Source organism: Gopherus evgoodei, chromosome 1 (assembly GCF_007399415.2).
Source record: "Gopherus evgoodei ecotype Sinaloan lineage chromosome 1, rGopEvg1_v1.p, whole genome shotgun sequence".
Classification (NCBI taxonomy): domain Eukaryota; kingdom Metazoa; phylum Chordata; order Testudines; family Testudinidae; genus Gopherus; species Gopherus evgoodei.
In genome coordinates, this window is record NC_044322.1 from 233364755 (window position 1) to 233381597 (window position 16843).

The following is a 16843-nucleotide window of genomic DNA, read 5'->3' on the forward strand; positions in this document are numbered from 1 at the left end:
GTAGACTCCACTATGTGCAGTAAGAATACTGCCTGTCATCAGCCTGACTTTGCAGACATGGTACCATTTTACTGTTTTAAAAATAATTTTGAGACAGCAAAAGGCTTTGTGATATTGATTTGTAAAAGATTTTTCCTAGGTGTGGGTTTTGTAGACTCTGCCTGGGCTCTAAGGCCATGTCTACATCTAAAATTTTGCAGCGCTGGTTGTTACAGCTGTATTAGTACAGCTGTATAGGGCCAGCGCTGCAGAGTGGCCACACACAGCAACCAGCGCTGCAAGTGGTGTTAGATGTGGCCACACTGCAGCGCTGTTGGGCGGCTTCAAGGTGGGTTCGGGGAACGAGAGAGCAAACCGGGAAAGGAGACCAGCTTCGCCGCGGTTTGCTCTCGCGTTCCCCGAACCACCCAGCAAACCTCAGGGAAGGAGACCTGCTTGCTCGGGGTTCGGGGAACGAGAGAGCAAACCGGGAAAGGAGACCAGCTTCGCTGCGGTTTGCTCTCGCGTTCCCCGAACCACCCGGCAAACCTCAGGGAAGGAGACCTGCTTGCTCGGGGTTCGGGGAACGCGAGAGCAAACCGGGAAAGGAGACCAGCTTCGCCGCGGTTTGCTCTCGCGTTCCCTCCTGCAAACTGCAGGGAAGGAGACCTGCTGGTTCGGGGAACGCGAGAGCAAACCGGGAAAGGAGACCAGCTTCGCCGCGGTTTGCTCTCGCGTTCCCCGAACCACCCTGCAAACCGCAGGGAAGGAGACCTGCTTGCTCGGGGTTCGGGGAACGAGAGAGCAAACCGGGAAAGGAGACCAGCTTCGCCGTGGTTTGCTCTCGCGTTCCCCGAACCACCCTGCAAACCGCAGGGAAGGAGACCTGCTGGTTCGGGGAACGAGAGAGCAAACCGGGAAAGGAGACCAGCTTCGCCGCGGTTTGCTCTCGCGTTCCCCGAACCACCCTGCAAACCGCAGGGAAGGAGACCTGCTTGCTCGGGGAACGAGAGAGCAAACCGGGAAAGGAGACCAGCTTCGCCGCGGTTTGCTCTCGCGTTCCCCGAACCACCCTGCAAACCGCAGGGAAGGAGACCTGCTTGCTCGGGGAACGAGAGAGCAAACCGGGAAAGGAGACCAGCTTCGCCGCGGTTTGCTCTCGCGTTCCCCGAACCACCCAGCAAACCTCAGGGAAGGAGACCTGCTTGCTCGGGGTTCGGGGAACGAGAGAGCAAACCGGGAAAGGAGACCAACTTCGCTGCGGTTTGCTCTCGCGTTCCCCGAACCACCCGGCAAACCTCAGGGAAGGAGACCTGCTTGCTCGGGGTTCGGGGAACGAGAGAGCAAACCGGGAAAGGAGACCAGCTTCGCCGCGGTTTGCTCTCGCGTTCCCCGAACCACCCTGCAAACCGCAGGGAAGGAGACCTGCTGGTTCGGGGAACGCGAGAGCAAACCGGGAAAGGAGACCAGCTTCGCCGCGGTTTGCTCTCGCGTTCCCCGAACCACCCTGCAAACCGCAGGGAAGGAGACTTGCTTGCACGGGGGTTCGGGGAACGAGAGAGCAAACCGGGGAAGGAGACCAGCTTCGCCGCGGTTTGCTCTCGCGTTCCCCGAACCCCCCTGCAAACCGCAGGGAAGGAGACCTGCTTACTCGGGGGTTCGGGGAACGAGAGAGCAAACCGGGAAAGGAGACCAGCTTCGCCGCGGTTTGCTCTCGCGTTCCCGGAACCACCCAGCAAACCTCAGGGAAGGAGACCTGCTTGCTCGGGGTTCGGGGAACGCGAGAGCAAGCCGGGGAAGGAGACCAGCTTGATTACCAGAGGCTTCCTCAGGTATGCTGGGATACCTGCTTATTCCACGGAGGTCAAGAAAAGCGCTGGTAAGTGTCTATACTTGATTACTAGCGCTGGATCACCAGCGCTGGATCCTCTACACCCGAGACAAAACGGGAGTACGGCCAGCGCTGCAAACAGGGAGTTGCAGCGCTGGTGGTGCCCTGCAGATGTGTACACCTCCTAAGTTGCAGCGCTGTAACTCCCTCACCAGCGCTGCAACTTTCTGATGTAGACAAGCCCTAAAAGTCAGACTAGATTCTTTCCTTCTCACACAGTATCACCAATAATAAAGGAATTTATTAGGCCACATTGGATCCTTACCTACATTTGTTTAACTCCAATCTCTTTGAATTATATCCTGAGACAATTATGCACAGGTGTGATAGTAAGGTAGTAAGTACCAGCCCACTTCCACCTCTGCCTATGCATACCCACTGCCTTTAATAGACTTACACCTGAGTAACGGATTGGAACATAAGCTCAGATCCTACTGTTCTGCCCTGTACACTTGTTGTTTTCTTGTCTCATAGTAGTTGGGAAGTGAAGTATTAGATTAGGCCTGTGGTCATTATCCAGTCACCAGCAATGGCCAGGACTAGATACTTTAAATAGAAGTGCTAAACTTGCTCTAATGAAAAATTGTGGAATAACTATTAATCTTCTCCCCTCTAAACTGCCACATCCTACTTTTTCAAGCTTCCTTCATGTGAAAAAATCTCTCTGATTCTGAACTTTCTGTTGTTCTTGTATCTTTTTTGAGATGGATTGACCAGAACAGAATACAGTATTCCAGGTGAAGGTTTACCATTTAGTTATATAATGAATGGCATCATAGTATTTTTTTTCCATTATTTTTTCCACATTCTTTAAACATCCTAACACTTTATTTGTTTTTATGAGCATGGCTGTACATTGAGCTGAGATGGATGTTGGATTTAGGATTAAATCCAGAGTAACTTCTCCTCTTGTGTGCTCTGGAAGTAGCTGTTCCATGAGCTCTGAACCATATGACCGGTTTATATGTGGGTAGTTGAAATCACCCATATTTATTTCCTCATTAACTTTAAACTGTCTCTCTGATCAACCTCAACACTACAGAGCTAATATATTTCATTCTCTGAATTGTAGTGATACAACCCTAGTAGTATATTCCTGTTCTTATTATTTGGGATTTATATCCAACCTTTATGGTCCCCTCCATTCTGATGTGGTGTTTTCATGGAATCTTCAAGTTGTTGTGCTCACCCTCCACCTCTACAATCTAATCTATCCTTCTTGTATAGTTTGTGCCCATTTAATACAGTACCCCTTTGATGTCATTCCACCATGTTTTAGAAGTGTAGAATGCATGATGTTTTTCTTCCATTATTAGGAATACTTATTTGCCTGTTTAAAACTTTTTATTTGTGTATAGCTGTTGCCTCTCTCTGACATTTTTTAGGTTAACTCTGTGCTCTCAACCCTGTTTATCCTTCATTTCAACTGTAATTTCTGTCCGATCCTTTACTACCAAATGTAGTTTCTTTTTTATTACTGAGACTTCCTAGAGGATGTCATTGTTGATTGTCAAGATGTTTGTAAACAGAAGCTGTTTTTTTCCCTATTTATTTGGGTATCTTTGGCCTGAGTCAATCCCAACGATAATATAATCCATTGTTTCTGAAATCAATTTATCACTATGAAAGTAATTAGGGTGTTAGAAATGCTAGATTTGAGAGGTTGCTTAATTGATGCATTGGGTGAAGCTGTCTCACGGGAAATGAGTGAGTTTATTCAATATCTGCAATAACAGAAGTGGAACAAAATGTTTATGATGTCTGCAGTAATAGAAAAGGAAATGCAGAAAAGATATATATTTTTAGATAGTGTATAATAAGGATATCACCAAAAAACTTAGTGTTTTGTCTGAGAGCAACAGTAGGTTTTGTAACACCTAACATGGAAAGAACAATTACATCTTGAGTAGAATTATTACAAATCTGCCTTCTTTGCCATCAGATCATAAGTATTATCCATACAAAGTAATATTAGTTTTGCATACTGTTGTGTATATACATGTACAGATCCCATGCTAGACCAACTGATAACTCCCTCAACAATTAAAATCGCTGAACTAGAGGGTCACACTTTGTTGCTTGTGTAAGATGGGAACATTGCATACACTAGAGGCTCCTTGGATTCCTGCATTCCCTCCCTGTGTGCCACCTTTCTGGACCACTGTATTTCCTGAAACTCCCATGCTCCCCATGGCAGGGGCCCTGTGTGCTCTCCATGTCACTTTCTCACCCATACCAGGCTTCCCTATTCTCCCTTCCATGCTAGAGGCTCTTTGTGTGCCCCCATTTTCCCCTTTACCTCCACCATTCTTATTTATGTTCTTTCTTTGTGGGAGATAAGTAATTCAGGGTGTCGACATTTTAAACCATATTGCGAGGAAGGGCATAGCTGAGATGGGTGTGTTATGCTGGAAGGTGATAATGGCTGCCATCTGCTGGTTCTTTGATCTATAGACAGTTACAGAGGTGATTGGAGTTGCTAAGTTTGCTAACCAGATGCCAGGGGCTTTGTGTGTCCCCCGTTGTCCTTTTCCTGTCTTCTAAATTTCACCCATATCAATAGGGTTGTGCCCATTGATGGCTAGAACATTCCCTGACATTTTGGAGTTGATCAGATGTGGCATTCAAAAGTTACTGTGTTTTGAAATGCCGTCAAGTTGAATGACAAGGTGGATGAGGTAATATCTTCAGAAGCTAGTCCAATAAGACATTACCTTACCCACCTAGTCTCTCTAATATCCTGGGACCAGCATGGCTACAACTACACAACATCAAGTTGAGTGTAAGCCCTTGCAGACTTGGCCAAAACTGAATTAAGAATGGTCATACTGGGACAGACCAATGATCCATCCAGCTCAGTATGCTGCTTATGACAGTGCTAGAGTTTCCAGAGGAGTGTTTAGCATATTGATTATTTGGAGTGTGGGTTTTTTGTTGTTTTTTTGTGGGTGGGAGGGTGGCATTTTTGAGGAGGGACAACTTGATATGAAATGTTATAGGGGTGTCTTGCATTCTTTTGAATTATTTTTAAAGTTGTTATTCTTACAACAACAAGGTGCCTATTAAATAGTTTTTTTTAATTTCATGAAGTGACCACAATACATAGTATTAAAACCATTGTCCTTTCTTCAGAAATAATAAAACAAAAATCTCCCATAATCAGGTAAGCTGAACCGAACACCAACAGTGTTTTCAGTCATGTCCTGAAATGATGCAAAGGTGTAATCATCAGAATGATAATAGAGATAATACTGAAAATGCTGAAAGGTCACATCACTGGGGTCCCCCCATATAACTCTGCCAATACACCACAGTAATGATTTGTCAAACCTGCCTGTTGTTCTAATTGTGACTGAATGGAATTTTTACTGATGAAATGGTCAGGGTGTTTTGACTAGACTGAGACCACCAGTCAAATGTCAGCTAATGCCGCCGGAAGTGGAATGTCTCTGCATTGGCCCACTTATATCACTTAGTTGTTGTAGGTATTTAGAAGTGAATTACATCTAGAATATTTGACACAATTTGAGACATCAAACAAATTGCTCTGGTGCAGAATTCCACTCTGCAGTTTTTTGGTTTCAGATGGAAACAATACTATGAGATATTAAGTTGTCTGTATTATTATTCACATTGTTTGGTCATCAGCATCTTAAGATATGGCCACTATTTTTTGTTTTAATTCATTTTATTTTCAACATGCTGTATTTTTTTTGAAGTCTTTCATTGATATTGTTTGACTGACTTGCAAGACCCTTTCCTATAGGAAAGACCATTAGCATTTCTTGTGTGTGATTTCCTCTCCCCCCCCCCCTTTCCATAGAACTACTCGCTCTTTCAGTAAAGGTAGCATTTGTGGTTAAGCCACATCTGTTTCCTGTTGTAGCCTATATTCTCACTGTTGTCTGAAGTATTTAGAACGGCCTCAGAATGTGAAACCCACACCACACTGTGGTTAAAGCAGCACAAACCACAGGAGACACTAGCTCAGATTATAAGGCAGGTTTCTTAAGCAGGGATTCGAAGGGCCTGCTTATCAATTTGGCTGAATAATCCAGTTTGGGATCCTTCAGAGGAGTACACATGCAAGGAAGATCAGCTTGTGACCTGATTGTTCCCTGAATTTCGCCATCTGAAGAGTTTGAGTGATAGCCGTGTTAGTCCTTAAAAACAACGAAGAGTCCTTGTATTTATACCTGCTACTGTATTTTCCACTCCATGCATCTGATGAAGTGGGTTATAGCCCATGAAAGCTTATGCCCAAATAAATTTGTTAGTCTCTGAGGTGCCACAGAGTCTGAAGAGTGTATGTTGAAATCCTCTAGAATGAGTTGATTTGTGACTTTTTTTCTCTTTTGTATAGAATGTATGCATCACCACCGTGTCACTTCTTGCTTTCCCTCCTATGTCACTCTGGTTCTTTTTTGTTTTGTGAACCACAAATTGGGATCCTTTTTAAAACCTTTTGAAATCCAGCCAAGGTCAGTAGGAACTAAATGTTGCTGTGTTTGGTCATAATGGCATGAATGCTGCTCTAACTCCATCTCTTAGTAGACAGATATTCACTTTAAGAAACTTCTTCACCACAGTTGTCACTAATTGACAACACTTCTTTCCAGTCTCTGCCAAATGGTTATGGTTTGAATGGGCATGGAACCTGATTTATGCCTTCACCCTTCCAGGTGAGGATTGGGGCATATGTGAGCAAGGTTGCATGGCCATAGTTTGTGCTGTACCTGGACTGCCAATCCAGCAACTTTCACCAGTGTTAAATAACCAAGTTTAAATAATCATTTAAATAACCAGGTTTTCTTGTTGCCCACCTAGGACTTGGGAGACCTGGGTTCTATTCCCTGCTCCACTACAGACTTTCTGAGTGATCTCGGGCAAGTTACTTAGGCCTGATCTACACTACAAAGTTAAGTTGACGCAAGTCTCCTTGTGTCAATCTGCGTATGTGTGTCTATGTTCAAATTTGTCCCCAGCTGACAGAAGCGCCCATTTACAGCGGTATAGTAAAACCACCTCCCTGAATGACGTAGAGCCATGGTTAACCCACAGAGGGCAACATAGTGTGAGTGTAGACTGCATGACCTGACTCGATTCTAACAGTCTTCCAGCAGCTGTCCCACATTGCCCCATTTCCTGCAACAGTGATCATTCTGGGTACAGTTTTAAACTCCATTGTCCAGGATTCACAGAGACCAGAAGCCACATCCACCCCTTAAGCCTCCCACATGTTTTTTGAATGCCTCTTCCTGATTGCACACCTAGGAGCTCGCCCTTGTATGCAACTGCCCAACAGACCATGTAGGACTAGGCGTGCTTCTGCCTGGAATACACAGGTATTGGATCTCCTTGGCCCGTGGGGAGAAGAGGCTGTGAAAGCGCAGCTACGGACCAACCATAGAAACTTGGACATCTACGAGCATGTTGCACAGGGGATGCGGGCAAAGATGTGCCACAGAGAGGAGCAGCAGTGCCATGTGACAGTGAAGGAACTTTGTCAGGGATACCAGGCTTGGGAGCATAACAGCAGATCAGGTACTGAGCTGCAGACCTGCATAGCATACTTGGCAGAGACCCCACCAGCACTCTGCAAACCGCTATGGGTACCCAAAATAGCGGCCCCTGTTGTGAACAGTGGGGGGGACAGGGGACTCCAGCACTGCCGCAAGCCAGGAGCTGTTTGAGATTCCTCCACAGCCTAGCCAGTCTGAGCCAGTAGTTGAATCTTTTCTTGGTGTTGTCAAGGTGGCCAATGCACAGCTTCATGAGCCATAGAGCGAGGAGTAGGCTAAGTCCCCCAGGATCAGCATGGGCATTTCAACATCACTGATGGTAATCTGCCGGTTGGGAAAGAGTGTCTCTACTTGCAGCTTTCTGAGCTTTCTAAGTCCTCTGTTCTTCCGGTACCAGTTTGCATTGATATCAATGAAGAATTCTCGGTGATCTATCATTGCTTGTACAACTATAGAAAAGTAACCTTTCTGTTGAAGTACTCAGTAGCAAGGTGGGCTGGTGCCAAAATAGGGATGAGCATACTGTCTGTCACCCCACCACAGTTTGGGAACCCACTGCTGCAGATCCATCCACTATGTCCTGCGTGGTGGTTAGAATCACAGTCCTGTGCATCAGGAGATGATGAATGGTCCTACACACTTGCTAAATGGAAGGATAAACAAAAATAGTTCTGCAGCCAGGGTCCTTGATTTCAAAAGGGCAACCTTTACAAAATTAAGGGAATTGGGGAAGTGGACCGGGCTGAAGAACTCCAGTATCTGAATGTGGAGGAGGCTTGGAATGATTTGAAGGTAAAGATGCAGAAAGTATCGAAGGCCTGAGCAAATGGAAAAATTGGTGAGGAAAGATTACAGACCAAACTGGATGAACAAGCATTCAAACAGATTATTAAGAGAAGGCAGAACGCCTACAAGGAATGGAAGAAAGGATGGAGCAGCAAGAAACGCTAGCTGCTGGAGGTCAGAAAATGTAGAGGGAAAAGTGAGAAAACTGCCAAAAGCCAAGCAAAGTTGAACCTTCCAATGTTGTTCCAAATTAAAACAATAGTAAAAAATTCTTTAGCCATGTAAATAAAAAGAGAACAAGGAAAGAAGTGGGACTGCTAAACACAGAGAATGGGAGTTGAGATTAAAGATAATCTATGTATGGGCCATACTTAAACAAATACTTTACCCTTATTATAAACTGAGGCAATGAGAAGTTTGGGGAATGGTGGCCAGCTGGTTAATGGGAACAAGGATGTGGTAGTAGAAATTACCATATCTAAGGTGGAAGCCAAACTGAAACAGTTTAATGGGACAGAATCTGGGGGCCCAGATAATCTCCATCCAAGAGTGTCAAAGGAACTGGCACATGAAATTGCAAGCCCAGTAGCGAAGATTTTCAATGACTCTGGAAACTTAGGGGTCGTACCCTATGACTGGAGAATTGCAAATATGTTACTTATATTTATGAAAGGTGGGAAAAAGTGATCTGGGAAGTGACAGACCTCTTAGTTTGACATCAGTTGGATACAAGAACAAAGAACAAATATTGGAAGAGTAGTTAAGGACATAGAGGTAAACAGTAATTGGGATAAAATACATGGTTTTACGAAAGATAGATCATGTCAGAGTAACTTGATCTGTCTTTGAGAAGATAACCAATTTTCAAAACAAAGGACGTGCTGTAGATCTAATCTACGTGGATTTCAGTAAAGTCTTTGATACAGTTACACATTGTAAATTATTAGTTAAATTGGAGAAGATGGGGATTAATAGGAGAATTGAAAGGTGGGTAAGGAACTGGTTAAAGAGAAGACAACAACGGATCATACTGAAAGGTGTACTGCTAGGATGGAGGGAGGTTACTAGTAGAGTTCCTCAAGGATCAGTCTTGGGATCAGTGTTTAACATTTTCATTAATGATCTTGACAGAAGAAGCAGGAGTATGGTGGTAAAATTTGTGGATTACACAAAGTTGGGAAGTAGTGCCAATATGGAAGAGGACTGGAATATCATACAAGAAGATTTGGACAACCTTGAAAACTGGAGTAACAGAAGTGGGATGAAATTAAAGTACAAAGTGAAAGGTCATGCAACAAGAATTTTGGCTATAAACTGGGGACTGATCAGTTGGATGTAACAGAGGAGGAGAAAAACCTGGGTTTTAATAGTTCTTAATAATGTTTAGAGATTTAGTAATTTTAATAGTTTTTTAACATCTTTTAGAATTACATTAAGCTACGGAGGAACCCATCATATTCTGGGTATCAGACTGTGCCCAGAATGCTGGGTTTCAAACTCTGTGCCTGCTGTTGTGATAGTTTTATGTTATGAATCTGCCTGAGGCGTCAGATGATTAGGCTGAGGCTGCAGGATTGTTAGGGGAGGAGATGAAAGAGCACACCAAGGGTCTAAGTTTTAAAGTTTTATTAATAAAATAGCAGCGGAGAGTGCTGAGGGTTTCCCGTGTCACTTAGAGGAAGGAAGAAAGCGTTAGTGCCGCAGGCCCTAACCCGCTTTCATACTATCACGCACTACCCGAGGCTGGCCAAGCCCGGGTGTAAAGTGAGGGGAAGAGATGGACAGGAGTTCTGTCCTGTGCACAGGTCGTCCAGGGTTCGCTGTCAATCTCCAACTTGCTTCACCTCTTAGGAGGGTTTTAAATCCTAGGTTTTTGAGGGGGCATTTTGTTTAGGGATCTGGTTTTTGTGCTTTTTGTACCAGTTCAAACCAGCTTTCTGCGGCGTCCTCAGCTTTCCCAAAACACACTGACTTCAGGGATGCGAGACGGTTGTTTTTCCCCTTGCTGGCTTCTACTATCTCGCTAGGTTTTGCAACTTTTGCAGTCCTGCTCAGCGTAATTCTCCTTTCTTATGGCTGCCTGGGGTTGGGTAAGATATGAACGCAGCTGCAGACTTCTAGTCAAGCGCCGTAACCGTAGACTGGGGCCAGCATTTTATTTTTGGACTGAACTAGCTGAAGCATTGAGTTAACCTGTTTTTTGCTCTTTCTCTCCCTCTTCGGCCTTGTCATGGTATAAACCCCCACTCTGAACGTTAGCGTCCAAAAGATGGGGTACCAGCATGAATTCCTGTAAGCTCAATTACCAGCTTAGTACTTGTAGCGCTGCCAACAACCAGGAATTCCAGTGCCTGGTACACTCTGGTCCCCCCAAAACCTTGCCCGGGGACCCCCAAGACCCAGTCCCTCTGGCTCTTAACACAAGGAAAGTAAACCATTTCCCTCACCATTGCCTCTCTCAGGCTTCCCCTCCCTGGGTTACCCTGGAAGATCACTGTGATTCAAACTCCTTGAATCTTAAAACAGAGAGGAAAATTCCCCTTCCTCCCTCCTCTCTCCCCCTCCCAGACTCTCCCTAAGAGAGAAAGTAATCCTAATACAGAGAGAGAATTAACCTTTCTCTCGCCCTTCCCTCCTTTCTCCCCACCAATTCCCTGGTGAATCCAGACCCAGTCCCCTGGGGTCTCACCAGAATAAAAAAACAATCAGGGTCTTAAACAAGAAAAGCTTTTAATTAAAGAAAGAAAACAGTAAAAATTATCTTTGTACATTTAAGATGGAATATGTTACAGGGTCTTGCAGCTATAGATACTGGGAATACCCTCCCAGCCTAAGTATACAAGTACAAATTAAAATTCTTCCAGCCAAATACACATTTGAACTCCTTCCAGCCAAATACACATTTGCAAATAAAGAAAACAAACATAAGCCTAACTCGCCTTATCTACCTAGTACTCGCTATTCTGAACTTATAAGAACCTGTATCAGGGAGATTGGAGAGAAACCTGGTTGCGCATCTGGTCCCTCTCAGAACCCAGAGAGAACAACAACCAAAATCTAACAGCACACACAAAAACTTCCCTCCCTCAAGATTTGAAAGTATCCTGTCCCCTGATTGGTCCTCTGGTCAGGTGACAGCCAGGCTCACTGATCTTGTTAACCGTTTACAGGCAAAAGAGATATGAAGTACTTCTGTTCTATTAACTCTTACTTATCTGTTTACGACAGGCCTTTTCAACCTTCAAAGGAATCTTCCACTCCACACTCACACCTTTAACCCTTTAACCCTTCCCAAAATGCCTTGCAGTGATTTCAACACTGTTAGCAACATACAGTGCTGATCTGCCTCCCCAGGGGACGCACTGAGGGAGGGGACCATTCGGGTGTGACGCTGTCCACAGTCCTTCTCAGGACTACCAGTGCTGCCTCTGCTGCTTGGGAGAAGCTCATATCATGGCTTGGTGCAGAATTTGCCAGTCCTTCCCCAGCCGTACCCAAGAAAGGTGGGTATTTCGTCTCCGCAAGTATCTCATGGAGAAGGCAATGAGACCGTAATTGGGAACCCTCCATATGTTGGCCTGAATCAGCAAGTAGCATGCCTCCTGCTCCAAAATCCGACCCCAGTGTCAGGAAATCGAGCCCCACACACCCCATGGCACAGCCTACTTGGAAGGTTAGGAAGCACTCTCATAAGCATGGGAATAAGACTTCCTCTAAGTCCACTTCAAAGAAATCAGCTGTGCCTGCAAGCAAATCCACCAGTTCAGCCCATCAGGACTTAGGATGTTGTAAGGCCCACAGGTAAGACAAGAAGGCCAGGAACATTGGGCTCTGCTCGCTCCGAACACTGCTCCATTGGTACTGCTGTCCCTTTCACGTCAATATTTATCCCACCACAGACTATTTCTCAGATTTATGGGCTCCAGACATTTCCAATAGATATTTTCAGTGGTAGCAGCTCATGTCAGACATTGTTTTCCCATACTTTGGTGGCTCTTCATCACCAAATCATGCCAAGAAGCCTATACATCAACCTCTATAATGCTTTGTCTCCTTTCCTCACTGGGAGTCAGAGTAAACATTGAAAAATCTGTTCTTAACCCCATGCAATCTTTGGATTTCATTGGAGCAACTTTGAACTCTGTCACTGCAAGGGTGTACTTGCCCAGAGACAAGTTCCAGACCATGAATGATATCCTAGCTCACATCTTGAACAACACTCAAGTAACAGTCAAAACATGCCTGTCCCTACTTGGCCACATGACCTCAAGCATGTACATCACTCTATTTGCAAGTCTCCACCTTCATTGCCTTCAGACATGGCTACAGTTAGTTTATTCCCCAAACGATCATTCCACAAACCTCACGCTGACCATTCCCACCAAGGACAAATCCTCTCTCCCCTCTTTGCTGAACATTACAGATGTGTCCCTACTAGGTTGGGAAGCCCATGTGGGCAACCACACGGTGCAAGGAACATGGACAACTTGAGAGTCCAGAATGCACATCAATTCCCTGGAATTAAGGGCAAGAAAGAAGGCATGTGAATCTTTTCTTCCATTCATCCACTCTCACCATATCCTGATAATGTCAGACAACACCATGACAGTCTTCTACATCAACAAGCAAGGCGGAGCAAGATCTACCTCTCTGTGTGCAGAAGCAGTCAACCTCTGGAACTGGTGCATCAGCAGTCAGATCACTCTATTTGCAGCCTAGATTCTGGGGACGCAGAATGTACTCTCTTGCTCCCTCAGCAGTCACTTTGCTATCAACTGCAAGTGGGAAAATCACGACACAGTGCTGCATGCCATTTTCATGTGTCTCCTGGCGCATGGCGTGCATGCATAACCCACAGTAGAATACAGATATGGACCCCACATCACAAAGAACCTCCAGTTGCAGGTAAGTAAGCTCCTTATACAGTCCAAACCAGAAACTCACAAATGGCTAGGTAATGATTTCTTTTCTTTTCTCCTCCCTTTCCCCTCCCGTACTTTCCTTTTGTGGCAAGTAGATGGTTGATTGCGCTGTTTTAGTAGCCTAGCTTGCCATTTAAAGCTTATGTGAGCTTCCATTTAGTTTACAGTGCACGCTTTTTAAATAATCCTTTTACCAGCAGTTCCTATGACACTGTCTCTGATACCACAGTTGTGTTCTATTGTTAAGTACATGGTGAAAGTGTGGTAGCTTAGCTAATGCAGTGTGGTGGTTACTTTTGGTAACTGGTGACATTTTAATGATAACTACTGTTTATTTTATTTGGTCACTTCCACTTATAGGATCTGTTTATGTCTAGGCATGCCCGATAGCTAGCTGTTCTGCTTAGCAAGCACTAATTATTGTGAATTAATTAGTTACAGACAAGTGGCTTATCTTTATGACTTAGGGAGGAAAAAAAATGCAGTCAGCTCGGAGAATTAGAACAACTGTGAAAGTCAGTAAGATGCTGATAAGATAAAATGTGGATGATTTTCACTTAAGGGTGGAGATGTTTTCTTTACCAGTGAAAACTTTTGTAAAAAGGGGCTCTGCACACTGATTAGAGAGACAGGTGGATTGAGCAAAAGGAGTTAGTCACAGCTTGCCTTATAGACATTTTTAGAACAGTTTCATGGTTCTTCAGTTAGGCCTCCACGCTTTGTTCAGGCACCGCATTTGTCAAAAAAAAAAAAAAAAAAGTATGTTGGGGAGCCATGCAGCTAGAAAAAAATGGGAGAAGTGAGCAGACGTTGAAAGTTTCTGAAGTAGAATAACCAGCACAGGTTTAATGCCTGTAGCAATATAAATTTCACAAAGTAAAATGTAATGCCCACCTTATTTTTGTGAAAAGTGTGTGTGGGGGAGGGGGCTAAAACTTTTTGATGTGACCATTTCCTGGAGTAATTTTGAATTTACTTTTAAGACAAATTTAGAGCCCATTCATCCAAGCGAGCAAACATACAAATCTTCTATTGTTTTCAGAAGGATTTCTGTTGAAGGAGGGAAGGCTCGCAGGATTGGGTTCCCAATGTGGGATGGGGAAAATTGAGCAATACCAGACAGTTTTGCGACATAATCACTTCTGATCATAAAGAAAATGTGTTTGGAGACTATGGTGGTATTCCATGTTTATTTTTTTTCCCAGCCACCACTGTAGCAAAGTATTTGGAAGAAACTAGAAATTACTTATTCAAACACAAACAAACAAACAAAAAACTAGCAGGCTCTGCTTTATGCCAAGGAAGACTTGGGGTTTCATTTTCTTCCTCATTCCCCCTTCACCCTGACGCCCACTGCCCTGAGGATTGCAAGTGCGGGGTGTGTGCTCTAGAGACAGGCTGCTCATCCCATAGTGGTAGGAAGTTTTTCTAACCACAAAACAGTGGACCCCCTGGCTAATGCATTGGTGTTGACTGACTCTGAAGGTTGTCTTTGCACACAGATCTTTGGAGTGGGTCATGGAGAGAATAGGAAGCCCTCAGGGCTCTTCTAGTGGTGCACAGGACTCATTTAAAATAATATGTGAATGTGATTCAAAAGTTTTTGCTTTCCCCAATCCAGTGTTCCAAAATAAGGAGGTTGTGTCAGATGATCTTGGGTAACCCTGTAGGTTCTAGAAGAGCGTGCTTTTTGAGATGTTGCAGGGATGAGAATGCTGTCTGGATACTTCATAAAGTTTTTCCAAAAAGTGAATGAATTTTACTAGTTTGTACAATATTTTGGCATGCAAGTAAAAGGAAAAGTCTGTCTTGAAATGTTTGTTTATTGAAAACCAATGGAAAAATGTTTAAAGTAAATGCAGTATATTTCAGTAGTGATTTCTTTTTGCACACAATTCAGTAATCATATCAAATCATGTTGTAATATGATTGTTACGTTGGCATAGAAAGATATCTTTTAAAATATTAGTTTCCTTCCAGCTCCATCACTATGTATTAACTAGTAATATTTAGCACTTACCCAGTGCTTTAACATGGTCAAATGCTGTACAAAGATTAGTTAATCCTCTCAATGCCCCTTTGAGGAAGGCAAGTATTACCCAGTTTTAGCAACAGGGAAACTGAGGTAGAGAACGTGTCTTGACCAAAGCCACCAAGTGATTTACATGATTCTTATTGTTCAGAAATGTAGAACTTAGTTGTAAAAAATACAAAAATGGTTTGTTCAAAATGATGGCTACAGTTTGTTCTCTCAAACCATCTAATTTGCAGAACCTGCTGTGTGCAACATTATCATCTGGCCTGAGCTGGACTAAGCTGTCATAGACGGGACTGCTAACTGACCTATATGCTGAGCCAGGACTTCCTGACATTCTAAACTTGTATTCATCCTCCAGATCACAGTGCCCCTCCCATTAAAAACTAAAAGCAATAAAGATACCGTAGAAAGCAGTTACGAAGTATAGGACTGGATGTGTGACTGATATGCCTGACATGGGATCACAAAATAAATAGTAGCTAATATCTTGATTTTTAAAATGTCTCCAAAGGCAATCCTGGCAGTTGGAGGCTGGTAAGCCTAACTTGACTATTGGACACATTGGTTTTAAAAAACAAACAAACAAAAAACTATATTAAAGAAGAGAACGATCAGGCAAATATGTAAACACAGTATGTTCAGAAAGAGTCAGCACAGTTTTTGTAAAGGGAAGTCATGCCTCACCAATCTATTGGAATTTTTTGAGGGTATCTATAAGCATGTGGATAAGGGTTATCCAGGCAATATAGTATAGTTGAATTTTCAGAAAGCATTTGACAAGGTCCCTCACAAAAAGCTTTTAAGGAAACTAAGTAGTCGTGGGATAAGAGAGATGGTGTTCTTATGGATCAGAAAGTGGTTTAAAAGATAGGAAGCAAAGGATTTGAATAAAAGGTCAGTTTTCACAACAGAGAGTAGTAAACATCAGAGTCCCTCAAGGATCTGTACTGGGACCTGTGCTGTTCAACACATTCATTAGTGATCTGGAAAAGGGAGTGAAAACTGAGAAGGCAGAGTTTGAAAATGATACAAAATTATTCAAGGTAGTTAAGTACAAACAAAACTGAGTGACTGGGCCAAAAAAAAGAGAAGATATGAAATTCAACATAAGTAATGCAAAGTAATGCACATTGGGAAAAAATAATCCCAACCACACAGGGATAATGATGGGTCCGAAAATAGCTGTTACCACTCAAGAAAGATCTTGGAGTCACCATAGATAGATCTCTGAAAACTTCAGGTCAATATGCATCAGCAGTCAAAAAGTTTAACTGAATGTTAGGAACTATTAGAAAAAGGGTGGAAAATAAGATGGAAAATATCACCATGCAACTATACAAATCCATGGTGCACCCATATGTTGTATACTATGTCCAGTTCTGGTTGCCACATCTCAAAAAAGTATAGTGGAACTGGAAAAAGGGTTCAGATAAGGCAGCAAAGATAATGAGGGTATAGAATGACTTCATTACAAAAAGGAATTAAAAAGATTAGGGCTGTTCAATGAGAAGACACATGACTAAGTGGGGTGGGGGGATATGCTAGAGCAGCTCCTGGCCCCTGGCCTAGCCATGACTCTGCTCCAAGCCCAGGGTGTGGACGCATTCCTTTACTGTTAAGGGGAGAGGGGGATGAGAGGAAAAGTTTGGGCATCACTGTAATAGAGGTTTGTGTAATCATGAATGGTGTGGAAAAAATAAATAGA

General features: G+C 43.6%; 1 protein-coding gene across 1 annotated transcript in view; it reads left to right on the top strand.

Annotated features, from left to right (window-relative positions):
• Positions 1-16843, top strand: part of LRP6 (LDL receptor related protein 6) — a 204092-nt gene that overhangs the window by 130248 nt on the left and 57001 nt on the right.